Below are 19,191 nucleotides of genomic sequence, written 5' to 3'. Positions count from 1 at the left end.
AGGTCATCTCTACCCTTGTGTTCATCTCTGGCTGCGTTATACTACTTTCTCAGTCTGTTAGAAACACTGGCTTCTACTTAGTGAAACATTGCACATGGATGCACATATCAAACATTTGTGCCACACTCTGTTCTGTCAGCTAGGTAGAATAGGTAAAATTGGCTACTTCCTTTCCACTGTTGTTGCCAACAAACTTTCCGATTTTTTAAAAATACTTTTTAGACTGCTGTAACACAAAAGTGCAAAATTGCTGCTCAGAACACTTCACTAGCTTCCCGTGATGGCAAGAATCCAAAACAAAATTCCTTGTCTCTGCTTTCAGTATTTATGTTACTACATTATGGCACTGTGCCACTATATCTTTCGGATATTCTCCATCTACACCATTCTTCTAAGACGCTACACTCTCTCGACACCTCTCTGCTGAAAGGTCATCGGTTCTCTCTTGAGGCCTTTCAGCAAAACAAGATTAATTTCTGTCCTCAGCACTGCTCTGGAATTCCTTGCCGCTGTCACTCAGACAAACTCAGTGTATCTCAAATTTAAAAAGAAAGAACTTAAAGACATGCCTCTTTGGATTTCACCTGTCTCGCTGCGTGTGAGTGTGTGCTTCTTTCTGTGTTCTGCGTATGTTGTTGATGTGTTGTGTGTGCTTCTTTCTGTGTTCTGTGTATGTTGTTGATGTGTCGAGTGTGCTTCTTTCTGTGTTCTGTGTATGTTGTTGATGTGTGTGTGTGCTTCTTTCTGTGTTCTGTGTATGTTGTTGATGTGTTGTGTGTGCTTCTTTCTGTGTTCTGTGTATGTTGTTGATGTGTGTGCTTCTTTCTGTGTTCTGTGTATGTTGTTGATGTGTTGTGTGTGCTTCTTTCTGTGTTCTGTGTATGTTGTTGATGTGTGTGCTTCTTTCTGTGTTCTGTGTATGCTTGTTCTGCTCATTGCGGTGTTCCTGTGTAGTTTTCCTTTCTGTGTTCTGTGTATGTTGTTGATGTGTGTGCTTTTTCTGTGTTCTGTGTATGTTGTTGATGTGTTAGTGTGCTGCTTCTGTGTTTCTGGTGTTCTGTGTATGTTGTTGAATGTGTGTGCTTCTTTCTGTGTTCTGTGTATGCTTTGATGTTTTGTGTGGCTTCTTTCTGTGTTCTGTGTATGTTGTTGATGTGTTGTGTGTGCTTCTTTCTGTGTTCTGTGTATGTGTGTTGTGTTGTGTGTGCTTCTTTCTGTGTTCTGTGTATGTATGTTGATGTGTTGTGTGTGCTTCTTTCTGTGTTTCTGTGTATGTTGTTGAAGTGTGTGCTTCTTTCTGTGTTCTGTGTATGTTGTTGATGTGTTGTGTGTCTTCTTTCTGTGTTCTGTGTATGTTGTTGATGTGTGTCGCTTCTTTCTGTGTTCTGTGTATGTGTTGATGTGTGTGCCTTCTTTCGTGTTCTGCTGTATGTTGTTGGGGGCAATTGGGGGGTGTTGTATGTGCTTCTTTCTGTGTTCTGGTATGTTGTTGATGTGTGTGCTTCTTTCTAGTGTTATGTGTATGTTGTTGATGTGTTGTGTGTGCTTCTTTCTGTGTTTGTGTATGTTGTTGTTTGTGTGCTTCTTTCTGTGTTCTGTGTATGTTGTCTTGAGTGTGTGTGTGCTTCTTTCTGTTTCTGTGAATGTAGTTGATGTGAGTGTGTGGCTTATTTCTGTGTTCTGTGTATGTGTTGATGTGTTGTGTGGGGGGAAGATTGTTTCTAAGTATTGTCTTTATTCTGATGCTTGGTTTTCCTGTGGTTATTTGCATATTGTGTATTTGAAATGTGGTTTATTTTTAAGGTATTTGAAATATTGGTTTACTATTACATTTTTACAAAAATGAACATTGCCATTGCGTGCTGAATTTATATCGTTTGGGGGGTGTTGTTTTTGTGTTGTGATGTATGATATGTAGTTGTGGTATGTGTTGTGTTGTTTGAGTGTGTCGAGTGGGTGTTGTGTGTTGTGGGGGTGTAAAATTAGTTTTGTTCCTGAGTGCTTTTTAGGGCAGATTGGCAGATTGGCCTGTTCTTTGTTGTTGCAGGGTTTTTTTGCATTATTTTGTGAGTTTTGTCCGTTTCATTCAATCTTTAGTTGGCTATTGTTTTTATTTCCTTTGTACACTGTTTTGCAGCGGAACTGAGCATTGTTTTATTCCAGTGCCTTTGCCTTCTCTTGCCTAACACTTATTCTCATGAGAACCTTTGTGTGAGGGAGGGAGAGAGACGAGAAAGAAGAAAGGAGACGGCGAACGAAAAAAAAAAAACACGAAAAAAAAAAAAAAAGAAAGAAAAAAACCGTGTGTGTTTCGCCCAGCTTGTGCTGTGTTTGACTGATGTGGACTGGCTTGTGCTGTGCTTGTGTCTGGATCGTGCCCTGTGTGCTGCCTGTCTGCTGGAGTTGTTTCTGACGATGATACTTTGCAGAATGGAAAAGGAAAAGAAGAATGGGACAAGGAAAAAGGGAAGGGAAAATCATTCCATTTGCCCTGGGAAAGCCAACCAGACTTGTTTGACATACAACCGACACAGAGCCAGAGCGGAGCTGGGGAATCTGTGTGAACCAGTTTGTGTGAAACAGTTTCTCCAGTTTTTGCAGCGCCCCCAGGACGTGACTCTCCAGGGATTAAGGGCGTTATGTTATATGAAAAAAAAATAAAATGCCCGATGAAAAATAAAATAAAGACGGGAGGAAGTAGTATGTGCAATATTGCCATTCATGATGGATATGACCCCTCCACCATACTCTCCTCCCTCACCCCCCCACTCTTTTCTGTTTTCTTATTTGACCCCCCGGAACTGGACTGCTAGTGACCCCCGTAACCACGCATAATGGAAGAATGATGTTGTTGAATTAAAACATTTTCTGAACGGATTGGATTACTACCACACCCTTTGTTGACCCCAACCCAAACCCAAAACTAATCAAATCTAACCTAACGCTACTCTTGGTATGAGGGGAAAATAAAATAAAACCCATCGTTAATGGAAGAATGTCTCAAATCAGCAAGGAATAGTTATGAACGCCGAATGCTGAAAAACAACACACAACAGACTAAAATGTTCAGGCATAATTGCCTTTCTCAAGCTAATGGATAGAGACCACGGCCAGCCTTGAGACGAAGGGCCATGGTGTACAAAATACTGATTTGCATTGGAGTGGTTTCGTCTGGTCAAGTTTTTTTGCAAAGCCTTTGTTTCAACACAGGAGTACACAACCAGAAGTTCAAACCGCTTCCACAACACAGCTTGTTTAGGCTCCACCGTCTCAGTGATCTTACCACCAGTGGCAAGAGAAAGAGAAAGAAACAGACTGAGGTTTTTTGACATTTGCCCTGTACCAAAAAGCGGACAGGGTCAGGTCACTGGCCCCCCGACCATCCACCGTGATATCAGAGAGATACTTTGCTGTTGTGAGACTGACCCCGGCTTTGTCGGCCTGTCTCAGTGTCTCGGGTTCTGATGCTCTGGGCCTCGGGGTTTCGTCCTCGGGCGTCCGTTCTGTGTCTGGGTGGGTTGTTGTCCCTTTGTTTGGCCATTGGAAAACAGACTCGGGTCTGCGTGATCACGCTTGGTTGACAGTCTGACGTCATCGCGGCCCCTCCTGAGTTTTGTCTGGAGCAGATCATTGATGGGGTCAACACTTAGTTTCCAAGACATTGCTATCCACCCTCTGTTACAACCCCATAACCCCATAACCCCTCCACCAGCCACCCCCCCAAAAAAAAACAACAACAAAACAAAACAACAACAACAAAAAACACAAACACACACACACACACACCACAACACCACACACACAACAGTTACGGCGCTGAGGTGTGGTTTCCATTCAATCAAACTGCGACAAACTTCTCCACGCCCTCTATGCTGTTCAAACCAATTTGATGCCTTTCTCTCCGCAAAATGCCCATCAGAAAATGTACATGTCAACTTCTTGTAGGAGCTTAATGGGGCCCGTACACAAACGATCAAATAAGTTACCAGTCCTGGCAGAGCTGGGCAGATACCCCCCAGTTCTCCTGACCCCGCACAGTGTGTCAGGTCATCTCATTTTGGGTACACATCATAGAATCAAAGAAGATAGCTATTTGAGGCAAGCATATGATGATATGTTATCGATGGCTTCATTGGAAAAAAGTTCCTTGGCATAATTTTATCAAAAAGATACTGAGTTTCAATTGGATTCTCCCCACGTGTGGGAGAACCAAGACACAATCAGCATTAGTGACTAAAAATATTCAGTCTTGAAATAAACTACATGATAAATATGTTTCAATATTGGAACAGCAGAAAAGAACGAGACCATTTCAAGCTCTTCCTTATATTGCAAACTTGCAAAATACTTATACATTACAACCTTACCTGATCAGCTGCAAAAATACTAAACACAGAGGAGCACTATGTGATTGCGAATAAGTGCACATGAACTTGAAATTGAGCGTGGGACGTCATCTACAACGTAACTAGGGAAAGACCGGCTATGTCAATCATATGGAGTTATAGAGGATGAACTGCATTTCTGGACAAGTGTAGTGTGTACTCTGACTTGAGGTCTCGCTACTTGTGACAGTCAATTCCCAGTCTTCGAATCATTGGCCAGACGGCACTGGCAACACAATAATCCACACGGCCCGAGTTCTCTGTTGCCACAAAATTATTTCCAACCAGAACTGGCAAATACATATATGAATGCTTTAAAGTTCGCAGTCCATAACTATGTCTTATGGAATATCCTGCATGTGCTCACAACTTATTGCTTTTACTTTTTGTTTGCTTGTTGTGTTTAGTTTATAGTGTCCATAATTCCTATGATGGTTTTACGACAATTAAATGAGTTCTGAGTTCACACACACACCCACACACACACACACTTACATACATAACATATATATATATATATGTATGCATATAATATATACATTAAAATATATATATGATATATATATATATATATATATATATAATTATAGCACATATATATATATATTGATATATATATATATATAATATATAAAAGTTGAAAGCCAACACCTATTTTGTTAAACAAAACAAAAAAAGAAGAAAAATCTGACTACGCTTATAATAGGTGACCGAATGTGTTATATATATATATATATATATTATATATATATAATATATATATATATATGTGTGTGTGTGTGTGTGTGTGTGTGTTGTGTGTGGTGTGATGGTGCACAGAGAGAGAGAGAAAAGAGAGAGTGAGAGAGAGAGAGAGATTTTAAGAGACAAAGACTGCTGAACGCAATGACAAACATTCTCGCACACTGACGATCATTGTCATGTTACAGTGCTTTATATGCCTTTCAAAACAGCAATGAGAACCGTTTTCCCTCTGCTCTCAAGATTCACCTTCCACGATACTGCGGCCAATCTCCCCAGGCAGCATCACGGCCGTCTCCACGTTGGCAACGTGTCGGCATCTGATTGGTTGTTGACAGAGGTCACGTCCTGAGTTTCTCCAGCCGTGTTCAGCCGGAGTCCGAAGACAGGGGACTGGGGGGCGGCGGTGAGGTTCCAGACTTGCAGCACGGTGCTGCTGGTCTGCAGGCGAACCGGACCCTCCTCCAGACTTGACTTTGTCCGCCAGCTGCTCCACGACCCCGATCAGCCTGTTGGTGGTGTTGCCAAACAGAGTTGGACTTGTGCAACACGGTCAGGTTCAGTTCCGCCACTGTGTCCACGATCTCTAGCAGGTCTGTGGCTGTCTGAAAGTGAAACATACGATCGGGATCGTTATGGGTAAGTCTACTCAGAAAAGTGTAATCCCGCATTTTTTGGGGGTGGGGTGGGGGTGGGGGGTGGGGGGAAGGAGTTGGAAAGGGGGGGGGGGGGGGTCCTGTGCATTCCTGCATTTCATAAGCCAGGATATTTTGATATCACATATCAACGTTATGTTTATCAAACAGAAAATCGGTATCACAATCACAGTGCTACTTCCGACTAGGTATATATCACACAATATTAAGTCTGTCAAAGGAAAAGCTCAGTATCATATATCGTTTCCAAAAATCAAAATTGAGTTCCCCTTCACACAAAATTACTTCTATCATAATTTTCCATCTTCCATTTCACAATATATATATATATATATATATATATATATATAATATATATATATATATATATATATATAATATATAATTGTCATCGGATGAGACGATAACCGAGGTCCCGTGTGCAGCATGCACTTAGCGCACGTAAAAGAACCCACGGAAACAAAATGCTTGTTCCTGGCAAAGTTCTGTAGAAAAATCCACTTCGACAGACAAAAAAATAATAAACTGCACGCAGGGAAAAAATACAAAAACAATGGGTCGCACTGTAGTGTAGCGACGCGCTCTCCCTGGGAGACAGCCAGCCCGAATTTCACACAGAGAAATCTGTTGTGATAAAAAGAAATACCAAATAGTATATATATTATATATATATATATATATATATATATATAGTGATAGAAACTCTAGGAGAGCTGGAAAAGTACAAGGTTCTGCAGAGAAGAAGCCCCCCCTCAGTCAAGTGTTTTCAGCCCTTAACTCCTTACACTCTAAGAGGGCCCGGGCCCGCACCCAGGTCAGGACTCCTGGGTGCCCTTGTATTGCGGCTCCCTTTTTATTTTCCTATTCCTCAGAAGGTTCGAACCGCGCCTCCAGGGTGGTCGCACGCTTAAGGACTGAGTCACCTTTTCTTGCAGACGTTTTAACACTGAGCTATCGACAGATCCAGCTGGAAATCTTTTCTGCTGCTTCTGCACTTGCCTTGAGACCCCGTTTGTCCTCTCTCTGTCAGAAATCGGCACTGTTCATGAGGCTGTAGGCAGATTCGCCCACATACCCTCTTGCACCAATCTCTATGGCGAGGACTTTGGCTTGGAAGCCAGATTCTCTCAGGCTGCGTGGCAAAACTAGCATCCTTCTCTGTCTTAAAATAATAATTATTATTATTGTAGTGTTAATTATTATTATTAGTAGTATTAGTATATATCTCCAATCTCTCATATATATATATTATATATATGTATATATAATAAATAGATATATATATATTTATGTATAATAATAATAGAGATATAATATCTGTATAATATTATATATAATATTTATACTATTATATTATCAATTAAGTAGTATATATTTTTTATTTGTTTGTTAAAGAAAATGGGTGTTGGTTTTAACTTTGTTTTATCTTTTTAACTTTTTTTTAACCCAGTATATATATATATATATATATAGATATATATATGTATGTATGTATGTGTATATATATATATATTTATATATATATACTATATTATTTCAAGGGAATACAGACTGGTCTTGCACTACACCCATCAAAGGACCGCTCTGTCACCCCATGCCACACAGTGGTCAGCTGTTGTACAGGCAACCCTCACATCCACCAAGGACGGACCTGTGCAGAAAGGTTCTGGAGCTGTGAGGCACGACGAAGGATTTCAGCCACCTCCACAACGTCTGCCGCCGATGTCTCTCCCCGCTGCTGCAGCACCTGTCTGGTCTGGACCACTGTCTGCTCCGTCGCTGCAGACTGTCGGGGACAGACAATGAAGGAGAGAATCAGGCTAGAAGAATCACATCAGCAAGAACATGACCAGAACGAATGTCACAGCCAGACTTGGAATACCGCGTCACTCATGGCATCCAGCGCTCTCTAGCATCGGCCTCGGATCCACTCTGTTTACCCATACCATGATTCAAACACTCCACTGTCAGCGCTACTTGCTCTGGACTTGCATTTGGAATGGTCCCCTTCGCTTGGTCAGGTCTCCGCACTCAGCTCATTCAAGTCGCCATAAAACATACCTCCAGTCCCCTTCCCTGCCTCTTCTTGTTTTCAGTTTGTCAGTCTTAGTCATGCATGCGTGTGACTGGCTGGTGTGAAAGCGCTTTGATTTGTCTCTGCACAAGATTCAGCGCTATATAAGTACTAATTATTATCATTATTAAACTTATGTTATGTCTCTGAAGCAAATACTGACAATGTGGAGTAGATGGCCTAGAGGTAACGCGTTCCGCCTAGGAAGCGAGCGAATCTGAGCGCACTGGTTCGAATCACTGACGGCTTCAGCCGCGATATTTTCTCCCCTCCACTAGACCTTCAGTGGGTGGTCTGGACGCTAGTCATTCGGATGAGACGATAAACCAGAGGTCCCGTGTGCAGCATGCATTTACGCGCACGTAACAGAACCCACGGCAACAAAAGGGTTGTTCCTGGCCAAATTTCTGCAGAAAAATCCACTTCGAAAGGAAAAACAAAATAAAAACTGCACGAGGAATAAATACCAAACAAACAAAAACCAAAAAACCAAAAAAAAACACAAAAAAAGAAAAATAAAGGATGGCGCTGTACTGTGTAGCGACGCGCTCTCCCGGGGTGAGCAGCCCGAATTCACAGCATGAGAAATCTGATGTGATAAAAAGAAATACCCAAATACAAATCATGTAAAGGTCGGGTTCGTCAGTGTAGAAAGAAGAGGATGATAGAAATATAGCCAGGATAGCGTTCAGACAGAAGCATTTCACAACTCTAGTCTCATCTGCCTGTGAAAAAAAATGCCTTTATACTTCTGTTCTCTTCTGACTTTGAACCCTCGCACACATATTGTCATATGTCTCGGCATTACGACTGACATACCATACGTGATATTCAGTTGCCTCTTTGTTATTTCCATGTACATGGAATCGGGGTGACGCTGTCAGAGTTCAACTGACACAGGGCATACAGGATAAAGAGCTATTGTCGGGACGTCAGCTGGAGCTCTAAACTAATTGTGACCAATGGAAAAGTAAAACCACGTCTGAATGACCAGCATGGTTCTACGGTTCCTCGGGTTGGTTCAGCCACGGAGGACTGCAGATTAAACGCAACACGTCTATTAGTGAGAGCAAAAACACAAAAGGATGTACAGCTGTAATCCGCCGTGGACCACTCCGAAAGAAATGACTTGAACATAAGCCGCCAGACACAACTTTACGATCAGAGGAGAATTGCGGATTATATGTAAGGTGTTCTGGAGAACTTGATTATATGTAAGGTGCCCTGGAGAATTGATTATATGTAAAGGTGTTCTGTTCGGGGTAACTGGCTTATCATTCAACGGTTCGATATAGAACGAAGTCCTTCATAAATTACCAATCTCACCAGGGCATTATAAACGCCAACAGAGGGCAGGTGACTCAGTATGACAGCAGAAATATAAAATGATGCAAATCTTACATCCGCAGTAGATTACACTGAAAAGAATATCACGAATACAAGCTGTCACTGGGCTAAATTAAGATCCGAGGAGAGTTTTAAAAAGGTGTCATGGTCAAGGTAACAGGCTTCCCATTCACAATTCGATACAAACGGAGTCCTTAATTACCATCGTTACCGGGACACAATAAATGTCGACACGGGCGTGAGACTCAACATGAAGCTTAAAACACGCAGATGAATACAAGGTCGATTGCTAGTGTGATGACACAAAGATTTCCTTGAAAAATACTCCGCTCAGCACCGAGATCTGCGTCTTCTATTTTCATATCTTCAGACCAACCATAAACAAAAGAGATCAAACTGACGGGATTCGGGAAGGCTGAGTGAAAACAAACAACGGTCATGTCAAAAAGAGATAAAATGAAAAGCCCAATTATATGTTTGATATATATGATATATATGATATGATATGATAGGGTATATTTATGTATTTGTATAGGTACTTAAAAGCCCTATCGTCACGAGACCAAACTCAAAGTCTTTATCCCCGCCCGGGGCTCCAGGGGAAAAGAAAAAAATAAAGGAAAGAAAAGAAAAAAACCCAACAAAAAACAAATAGAAAAAAATAATGAGGAAAAAAAAGAAAACAAAGGAAGGGGGAAGTGGGGAGATGAAAGTATAACAAAGAACAGTTTCAGTTCATTTCGTCTGAAGGGGGGCTTTGGGGTGAATCTTCTTTCTTTACCTACAAGATGCTCTCACACAAAGCCCTTTTACCCTCAGATTTCTCAAATGCGGTTTGTCCGATTCACGGGGCGTTTTGTCGTCTCGGGAGCTTAGAACAATAAATCAAAGACTTTTCTCCTTTATCAACTTTTTTAAAAAACAAATTTCTTTTATTTCTTGTTTATGGCCCCCCAAAATTTTCGGGAAAAGGTGACTGGCTTTTACGACAAAGTCATATGACTTTAAAAACTTCTTCAATAAGCTTGTGATGCTGACATTATTGATCTGTCAAAAATTTTGATATTTTTTTGCTTTTCCAGTTTCTTACTTTTGCTTATTTAACATCTAGTTCTATTGATCAAGGGGTTAAATAAAGCGTCATGTCTGCTTATGAGTAATAATAACTGAGTCAGATTATAACCCACATCAGCACAATATCCAATTCATGCTTCTTGTATTACGACATAAGTGCGTGGGGTAATCCACTTGAAGAACACAGAACCTTCATCCCCAAAATTTTGTCTTAAGAAGTTCCAGTAAAAAAATATTTAAAACCGAACAAAATCGGAACCGATATTAACATTCCAAAAAGAGGGGCCAAGCCTCTCATAACCATAAATATATATATATATACATCAAAAAACAAGCTTGATCTACAGGGTCATTCAATAAAAAAGGGAATTTTTCGGTATAAATTCTAATACAGATAGAACTTATTTTTTGTTTTTGTTTTTTTTTTACTTTTTTTTTCACTGGATTAATTTGTTTTGAAATTTAAAAAAAAAATTTTGAGATTTTGGCTTAAAAAAGATGCCGACCAAAAGCATGCTCCGGGGATTGAACACGTCAGTTATCAAGTTTTTGGTTCGGGGGTTAAACCATTAAAATTTTATGGGAAAATGTAAACGGGTTGGGTGCCAATTTTTCACCAAAAAAATTCTACAAGTGGCTAAATTGTTTTAAAAGGACGAGCATTTTTGGGATGAAGACGGCCGGGAAAGGGCCTCAGAAGTGGGGTCCCCTGATGATCGAACAGTCAATGACCTCTTCTTTCTGACAAAAGGGGTGACAGGGGATGACATGAAAGGGATTTTGATTTTATCTGGGGGACAGCACAAAAAATTGCCAAAATCCCTTTGGGCTACTCAAGGTACTGGGGGGTCCAAAGTTTTACTCCAGAGCACAAACAGGGGGGTGAGTTGTCCCACGTGTCCCCCCGCTAAGAAAAAAAGGGGATGAGTTTCTGAAGAAGGGGGTCACATTGACGGGGCATGTTTTTGGGGACTATGAGCCTGGTCCAAACGGCAGTCTATGGGGTGGGAACCGAGCTCCCATGAAGAAAAGTTCAAGCCCCCGTCCCCCGAGGGGGGTGATCCACCGTTTTTTTTTTTGGGGGTATGCAAGCCCAACACCATTTTTTTATTCCTTGAAAAGGAAGCCTGGAACGTGCCAACTAGGAACGCTGAGGGAGGTCAAGAAAACATAAAAGAACAAACCAGGGGGCATCAGAAAGGGTCATCTGCATCATGACAACGCAAGGCCCCACACAGCACCCAACGGGGGCGACCACAAGAGCTGGGGGGGAATGCTCCCCTCCCCCCTTACAGCCCAACCTTCCCCTTTAGACTTTTCCCGTTTGTCCCCTTTAAACGTTCACGAGAGGGCCCAATTGAAAGTGAGATAATCAAAAGGTTTTTTGACATTTGGGGGGGGAGACATCATCCAAAGATTTTTTCGCTGGGGAATACGGGAAGCTTGTGACGATGGGAAAATTGTACAGTGCTGGGGGAATACATTGAAAAAAAAAAAGAAAAAAGTAAGCTTCATCTGTATAAAGCCTTTATACCAAAATTCACCTTATTTTTTGAAACCCCGATATCAAAGCTTTATATAGCCAGTCTGTTTTATCCACAACCACCCGGGAACCAAAAGAGCCCCAAATTTTATATTTAGACAATGTACAAAAACGAAAACATAAATTTTTTGTCATCTTATCCCGAATCCACTTTTTTATCAATTCCAAAAAACCAGAGGTTCGGTTTAACAAAATCAGTACTAAATTTTTTTACCACCTAAAAACGCACAAAATTTTATAACGTGGGAAAAAAAAAAAGCCCACAGTAGTTCAGTACTTATGGCACGTTTTTTACTCGATTTTTATAAAAAAAAAAAAAAAAAAAAAAAAAAAAAAAAAATTCCAGATTCTTTTTTGTTACTCCAAGTGTTATTAATGCATCAAATCTTTACCTTTAAAAAAAATCTGAAAAAAACATTTTTGAAAAGACATCTTTTCATTTTCTCCAGCGAAGGTATATAAACTCATTTATCAATTCCCTTTGCGTGTGGGCCTTTTTTTAAGGAAAAAAGTTTATCTTGGCGATAAAAGAACGAATATATCATCTGGCAACATGTTTTTTTTTTCCCTTCTCATTGCAAAATGATAGTAAATAAATAGATCAAGATCAAACTTCATCAGAAGAAAGGAAAAAAGGTTGTTCAAACTTAAACAAAGAAATAAAAAAATTTTGGAATGTTAAAACACGAACACACATTTACGTAAAAGGCAATGCACCTTTCGTAGATGGAAATAACTGTTCAAGACAAAAAAAAAAAGTGTTTTCGATGGGTGGTAACCCAAACAATGATAAAAAATTTCTTGGTATGTAACTCTATCCCGTAACACTTTCCGGGCTACCGGGGTTTTTTTATTCGTCTTTTAAAACATTGTTCAATATTCATTGGGGTTTCTTTTTTCTTTTCTCTCCCTCTCTCTCCCCTCTCCTCTCTCTCTCTCTCTCTTTTTAATATTAAATATTATAATTATTAAACAAAGGGGGAAAAATCTGGGGGTTCTTTGGGGAAAAAATCTTTTTTAACTTGGGTTTGGGTAGCTGGGTTCAACAAGGCGTTTTTTAGCAAACATTTTGTCATTATTTTAAGCAAAGATGAAAGTTATTTAGCAGAGTGGGGCGATCAAATTCAAAGATAAATTTTAAACTAAGATTGAAATTTTCAGGTTTAGAAAATTTTAAAATGTATAAAAAAAGGTTTTTGGGGGCGTTTAGTAAAATTTCGGCTTGGGTTTTCTCCCCAAAAAATGGGTCATTTTTAGAAAACTTCAAATTAATTCAAATTACGCTGTAAATTTTAATTTTTCGAAGATGAAAAAACCCTTTTAAAAAAATTGGTCCTTTACAAAGACCTGCGCAAAACATCTGAACTCTGAAGGTCAATCTTTTTCACTTGATGAAAATGGTTCGTTTTCAGTATTCTAAACTATCGTTTAAATTTAATGCCCAAGTACACAGGAATTCTACAAAAATAAAAGAATTAATTTACAATGCACGAGAAGCACTTTTTTTCACAGGTTAAATTAGACGTATTTTTCATTTTGTTTTGGGGTTAGTGACACCCTATTTTGTACTTTTGCCTCTTTCTAGGGGGGGGAGGGCCGGGGAAATTTAAAAATTTTGTTCTTTTCTTGTTCTTTTTCCTTCTCTCTCCTCCTCTCCTCTTCTCTTTTAATTTATATATATATTTGCACTTTTCATGTTTAAGTTTTACTTTTTTTCCCAAACTGTGTTAAAATCCATTTGTTTTTTCTTTCTTTTTTTTCCTTTTTTTCTTTTGTCCGTTTTGCTTTTTTTCCTTTTTTTCTTTTTTTTTTTTTTTTAAGCACCGATATGTTTAAGAGTTGTAAATTTAAATTAAATTTCAGCCAGACTGCCAGATTGTTATCTTTTAAATTGTTGTGAATACGTTTTCCTCTTTTTCGCGCACGCGGGGCACAAAACCCCCCCCCCCCCCCCCACCAACCCTCCCCACACACAAAACACATACACACGCTCCCGCGCCACACACACAAACACACACAGAGTTTACATTAGTGGTCGGTTTCGAAAGAGGACGGTTGTCGTATGAGTGTCGTCTGAAAAAGCCATATTCATTGTTAGTCTGCATCAGTGCTACCCCCCACACACACCACACACACACAATCGCATACACGCCTCGCCCGCCCCGCCGCGCGCCCCACAACCACACACACAACACACACAGAGTCTTACATGTGTGTCGGTTTAAGGGGACCCCAACATCACACGCAAAGGGACACCACATACACACACACGCCACACACACACACACACACACAAACACAATCACACATCACCGCACACACGCACCCACACACAAAAACACACACATACAACAAAACTTACACGCCCCACACACCCCCACAAACCCCACCACCTACGCACGCACGCACAGTACATACCACCGCGTCAAACACACACCCACACCCCCCCACGATCATGCCCCACACATACTGCACGGGACGCCACGCACGCACCACACATCACATGCACGCGCCGACCACACCACAACACACACAGCGTCTTCATGTAGTGGTCGGTTCGAAGAGGAGGACTGGTTGCGGTATCAGTGTCGTCGCTGAACAGCAGATATCATGTTGCCGCATCCTGCTACCACCTCCACACACACACCACACACCCCCACACACACACACACACACACACCACCCACACACCCACACGCACACCCCAAACGCATCACGCGCCCGCGCGCACACACAGAAACACCCCCCCACAGAGTTCTTCATGGTGGTCGGTTTCGAAAGGGGACTGTGTTGTCGTATCAGGTCGCCTGAAACAGCCAATATCATCATGTAGCTGCAATCCAGTGCTCACACACACACACACACACACACAACACAACACTCACACGCAGAGGCACACTCACATACACACACACGCACACACTCACACACATACACACACACGCACACACACACACCACACACACACACACACACACAAACACAAATGCTCACATACTCATGCACACACGCACACACACACACACAAACACAACACATTAACACACAAACAAACGTACACGCCCCACACACCCCCCAGCACGCACACACCTACGCACGCCACGTACGCACAGATACATACACCACACACACACACACACACACCACATGCCCCACACACACACCTGCACGCACGCACGCACGCACGCCGCACACACACACACACAATCACATGCACGCGCTCGCACACACACAAACACACACAGCGTCTTACATGTAGTGGTCGGTTTCGAAGAGGAGGGACTGTGTTGTCGGTATCCAGTAGTCGTCGCTGAAACAGCCAGATATTCATCATGTTAGCCGCATCCAGTGCTACACACCTCCACACACACAACACACACACACACACACACACACCACACACAAAACACACACATCACAGAGCCACACTCACATACACACACGCGCACACACACAAACACAAATGCACACATACACATGCACACACGCACACACACACACACACACACACATACACACAAATAAAACTTACACATACACGCACAGACGCTTACCACGCCCCACACACACCCCAGCACGCACACACCTACGCACGCACGCACAGCTACACACACTCACACACGCGTACAAACACACACACACACAGCACAAAAACGAAAAATCCCACAACACAAAACCTTTGCACCACCACGCCCCACCAACACAAAACCCACACCCACAGGGGATTTTCGCCGGGATGAAAACGGTCCCCTAAAGCGAGAAGCCCTAGCGCACGGGTTTTCAATCACACCGGCAGTGGCCCTTAATTTTTTCCTCCCCCCCACAAACCTTATGGTGGTCTGACGCTATCATTGGGATGAACGATAAAACAGGTCGTGGTCAAATGCATTTACCCCTTAAAAAAACCCACAGAAAGGTTTGTCCCTAAAATTCTGTAGAAAAATCCATTTTCCGACAAAAAAAGAAAAAAACGGCACAAGAAAAAAAAAAAAAAAAAAAAAAGGGGTTGGGGGCTGTATGTGGGCGACCGCTCCCCCCTGGGGGGGGACCCAATTTTTTCCACCAAGAAACTGTTGTGAAAAAAAAAAATTTAAATTCAAATTTACCCAGACACCCCACAGACCCTTTAAAACGACCCCCCCCCCCCCCCCCCCCCCCAACCCCCCCCCCCCCCAACCCCCCCACACCCCCGCCCCGCGCGCACAAGGAAAAAGACTGGGGGAAGGGGGGGGGGTTTGGGGGGTTCAAAACAACAGGCAAAAAGAAATACAAAAGCCAATATAGTTGCGTTTTACTCTTGAATTTGTTTTTTCTAAAAGGGAAAAGGGGGAGACAAAACCCTACACCAAAAGAAAAAGAAATAACACAGACAGACAAAGACAGAGAGTAACTAAACTAAGTGCAAAAAGGAATGGCCCTGGGGGGGTTTGGGGGTGTTGTGTGGTGTGTTGTTTTGTTTTGTGTTTTTTTTAATTTTTTTTTTCCCGAATATCATAAACTTAACCCAATAACAAAAATAAAACTTTAAACGAAACCAAGAACACGGGGGTGGTTTAAATTTTTCTCCAAAAAAAACCCACAGGGAAAGGGCTTCAAAACGTTGCCTTTGTTTTTCCCCCCCCAAACCCCCAAAAAAAAAACGCCCACCCAGTGCCCCGGGTTGGGTTTGGGGGCCCCCCCCCCCCCCGTTTGGGCAAGGCCCCAGTTCGTCAAGATGCATTGTTGGGGGTGGTGTCCCGTACTGCGCCATCACCTTGGTCTGTGGATCAATCAAAGCGACATTTCTATGGTGTATACAGTTTGCCTTACGTCCAGAACAAAGATCTCGAGCATGTATCATGAGCATAATCATCGTCGTCGCCGTCGACCTCGTCATGGTCATCATCATTATCATCATCGTCATCATCATCAGCAGCAGCACTCGGCAGCAACAGCACCATCACCATCATCATTATCAGCATCATCTTATCGTCACTATCACCGCTATGATCATAACCGTTGTTACAATTATCATCATTATCGTTGTCAACGATACCATCGTTATCAGTAGCAAGGCCATCGTCTTTATGTTATTCGCACCGCATATCCGCTGACGCCGAGTTTAAGCTGCCGACACACGACAGTTGCGGCTTCTACGCCAAAGTGATCGTCACAAATAGTGCCCCATTCACCGTCATCCAGTCGTACTTCCACGCGTCCTCTGTCGCTGGATTCTCCCACTAGACGTAGCTGGAGATCTGCATGAACAGATGGACACAAAAAGAGCGCAATGTGTTTGGGATATCATCCTTGGATTTTGTCAGAGACGTGAGAGACCAACACCAAATATCATACTTACGCGTTATTCTGTCGAATATAGCTCTCACAGAGTACAGATGATGCCTGCATTCCGTGTGGATGTTAATCGTGTTATATGAAGGATATCATAAATAATCGATAGGAGATTCTGATACAATCTACATATTATCATATCGCATGCATCATGTCATACACTGTACTCTCCCAGTGATTTTACCTCCCTTCTCTCAAGGAATGTACATCTCAAAGGATATTACACTTACTCACCCAAGGATATTACCTGCCCTCTCACAAGGACATTACCTGTACTGTCTTGGACATTATCTTTGCTCTGTCAGCGACATTACCTGTTTTCTGTCAAGGACATTATCTGTACTCCGTTAGATACATTACATGTGTTTGTCAGAGCATTACTTATACTGCTACTTTAGTGTCAGGTCAGGTCATTAGATCTGCTACTGGTAACCTGTAATCCAGTTCAACCTGTTCAGGGTCGGGTTGCCGGCGACTAAACTGGCACTCCCACCGCTCCCTTTCGGGACTGGTGAGGCGGGTGGCTAGACACCCTTATGGAATTAAAACGAGATCCATAAAAGGGCGTCGGCTCAGGAGAGCCACCGACGGCCATCTAGCTCCACCGTGCTGTGTGCATGCCACACGCAGTTGGCCCCCGGGGTGTGTCTACCCATGCATGTGAAGTCTGGATCCGGCAGAATCTGCGGAAGAAAACCTATCGGTTCAACGGAGAGGAAGGCGGTTACAGCAACGCACTGTGGAGTGCAGAGAGCAAGATGAGACACCGAAAGGATATCTTGGTCATCCACTGCATCCGTGCTCATCCTCCAGTCGTCTCGACTTAGTCTTGCCACTGGAAATTGTTGGACCCGGACGAGAGAGTGAGGTTGATGTTACACAACCCATCTTCACTTTAAACAAACTCATCGCGCAAGTCATCTGTCATCCTAATGACCTTTCATCCTTCATCCTTTCATCACCCCCAAGTCCTGTGGCGACAGGCGAGCGACGAAACGACAGGTGTGGGTACACTGGCAGTCGCGGCCGCAGACCTGCACGCAGGAGGTTCAGGCCATAGGGTCGTTCTTCATCGACAGGAGCAGCGATGGAGTTCGGCAGCCGTCTGAGCGTCTGAGCAGCCCTCTTTAGGAACGCACTGCTCACCTCCCTGGCATGAGGAAGGGGCTAGAAAAGGTGCCCTAAAATTGCCTGCTCCATATCACCCTGGCCAGCATACCGCGGCTGGCGGGGACCCTACATCAGCGGTCGAAACAAAGAGAAAGAAAAGGAAAAAAAAAAGGATCGTTCCTCTCACCATTGGTGCTTGTAACATAAGGACTCCCCTGGACAGAGATGACACGGACAGACCCCAAAGGAGAACGGCACAAGCTGCATCTGAACTCGCCAGATACAACATCGACATCGCAGCCTTGAGTGAGACTCGGCTTGCAGGCGAAGGCGAGCTCTGTGAACGGGGATCTGGTTACACCTTCTTCTGGAGTGGACGAGGAAGCGAAGAGCGACGTGAGGCTGGCGTTGGTTTTGCAGTAAAAACAGCACTTGTCAGCAAGCTAGCTGGAATCCCAAAGGGAGTCAATGATAGGCTTATGACCATGAAACTCCCGCTGGCATCTGGCCAGAAGCACCTTATCATTGTCAGTGCCTACGCCCCAACCATGACCAACCCGGATGAAGTGAAGACGAAGTTTTACGAGGACCTTCACTCTGTCATTGCTGCTATCCCGAAAGCAGACAAGCTCATCTTTCTCGGGGACTTCAATGCTAGAGTTGGCTCTGACTACATCTCCTGGGATGGAGTGATTGGAAAGAACGGCGTGGGCCACTGCAACCCGAATGGATTGCTTTTGCTTCAGACCTGTGCAGAGCACGAACTGCTGATAACCAACACAGTTTTCTGCCTCCCTACCCGAAACAGGACGTCATGGATGCACCCTCGCTGAAAGCATTGGCATCTCATCGATTACGTCATCGTCAGGAAAAGGGATAGGCAAGATGTACGTGTGACAAAGACCATGTGCGGCGCCGAGTGTTGGACAG

Source organism: Babylonia areolata, chromosome 5 (genome assembly GCF_041734735.1).
Source record: "Babylonia areolata isolate BAREFJ2019XMU chromosome 5, ASM4173473v1, whole genome shotgun sequence".
In the NCBI taxonomy this organism is placed as follows: domain Eukaryota; kingdom Metazoa; phylum Mollusca; class Gastropoda; order Neogastropoda; family Buccinidae; genus Babylonia; species Babylonia areolata.
This window is presented reverse-complemented; position numbering follows the sequence as displayed.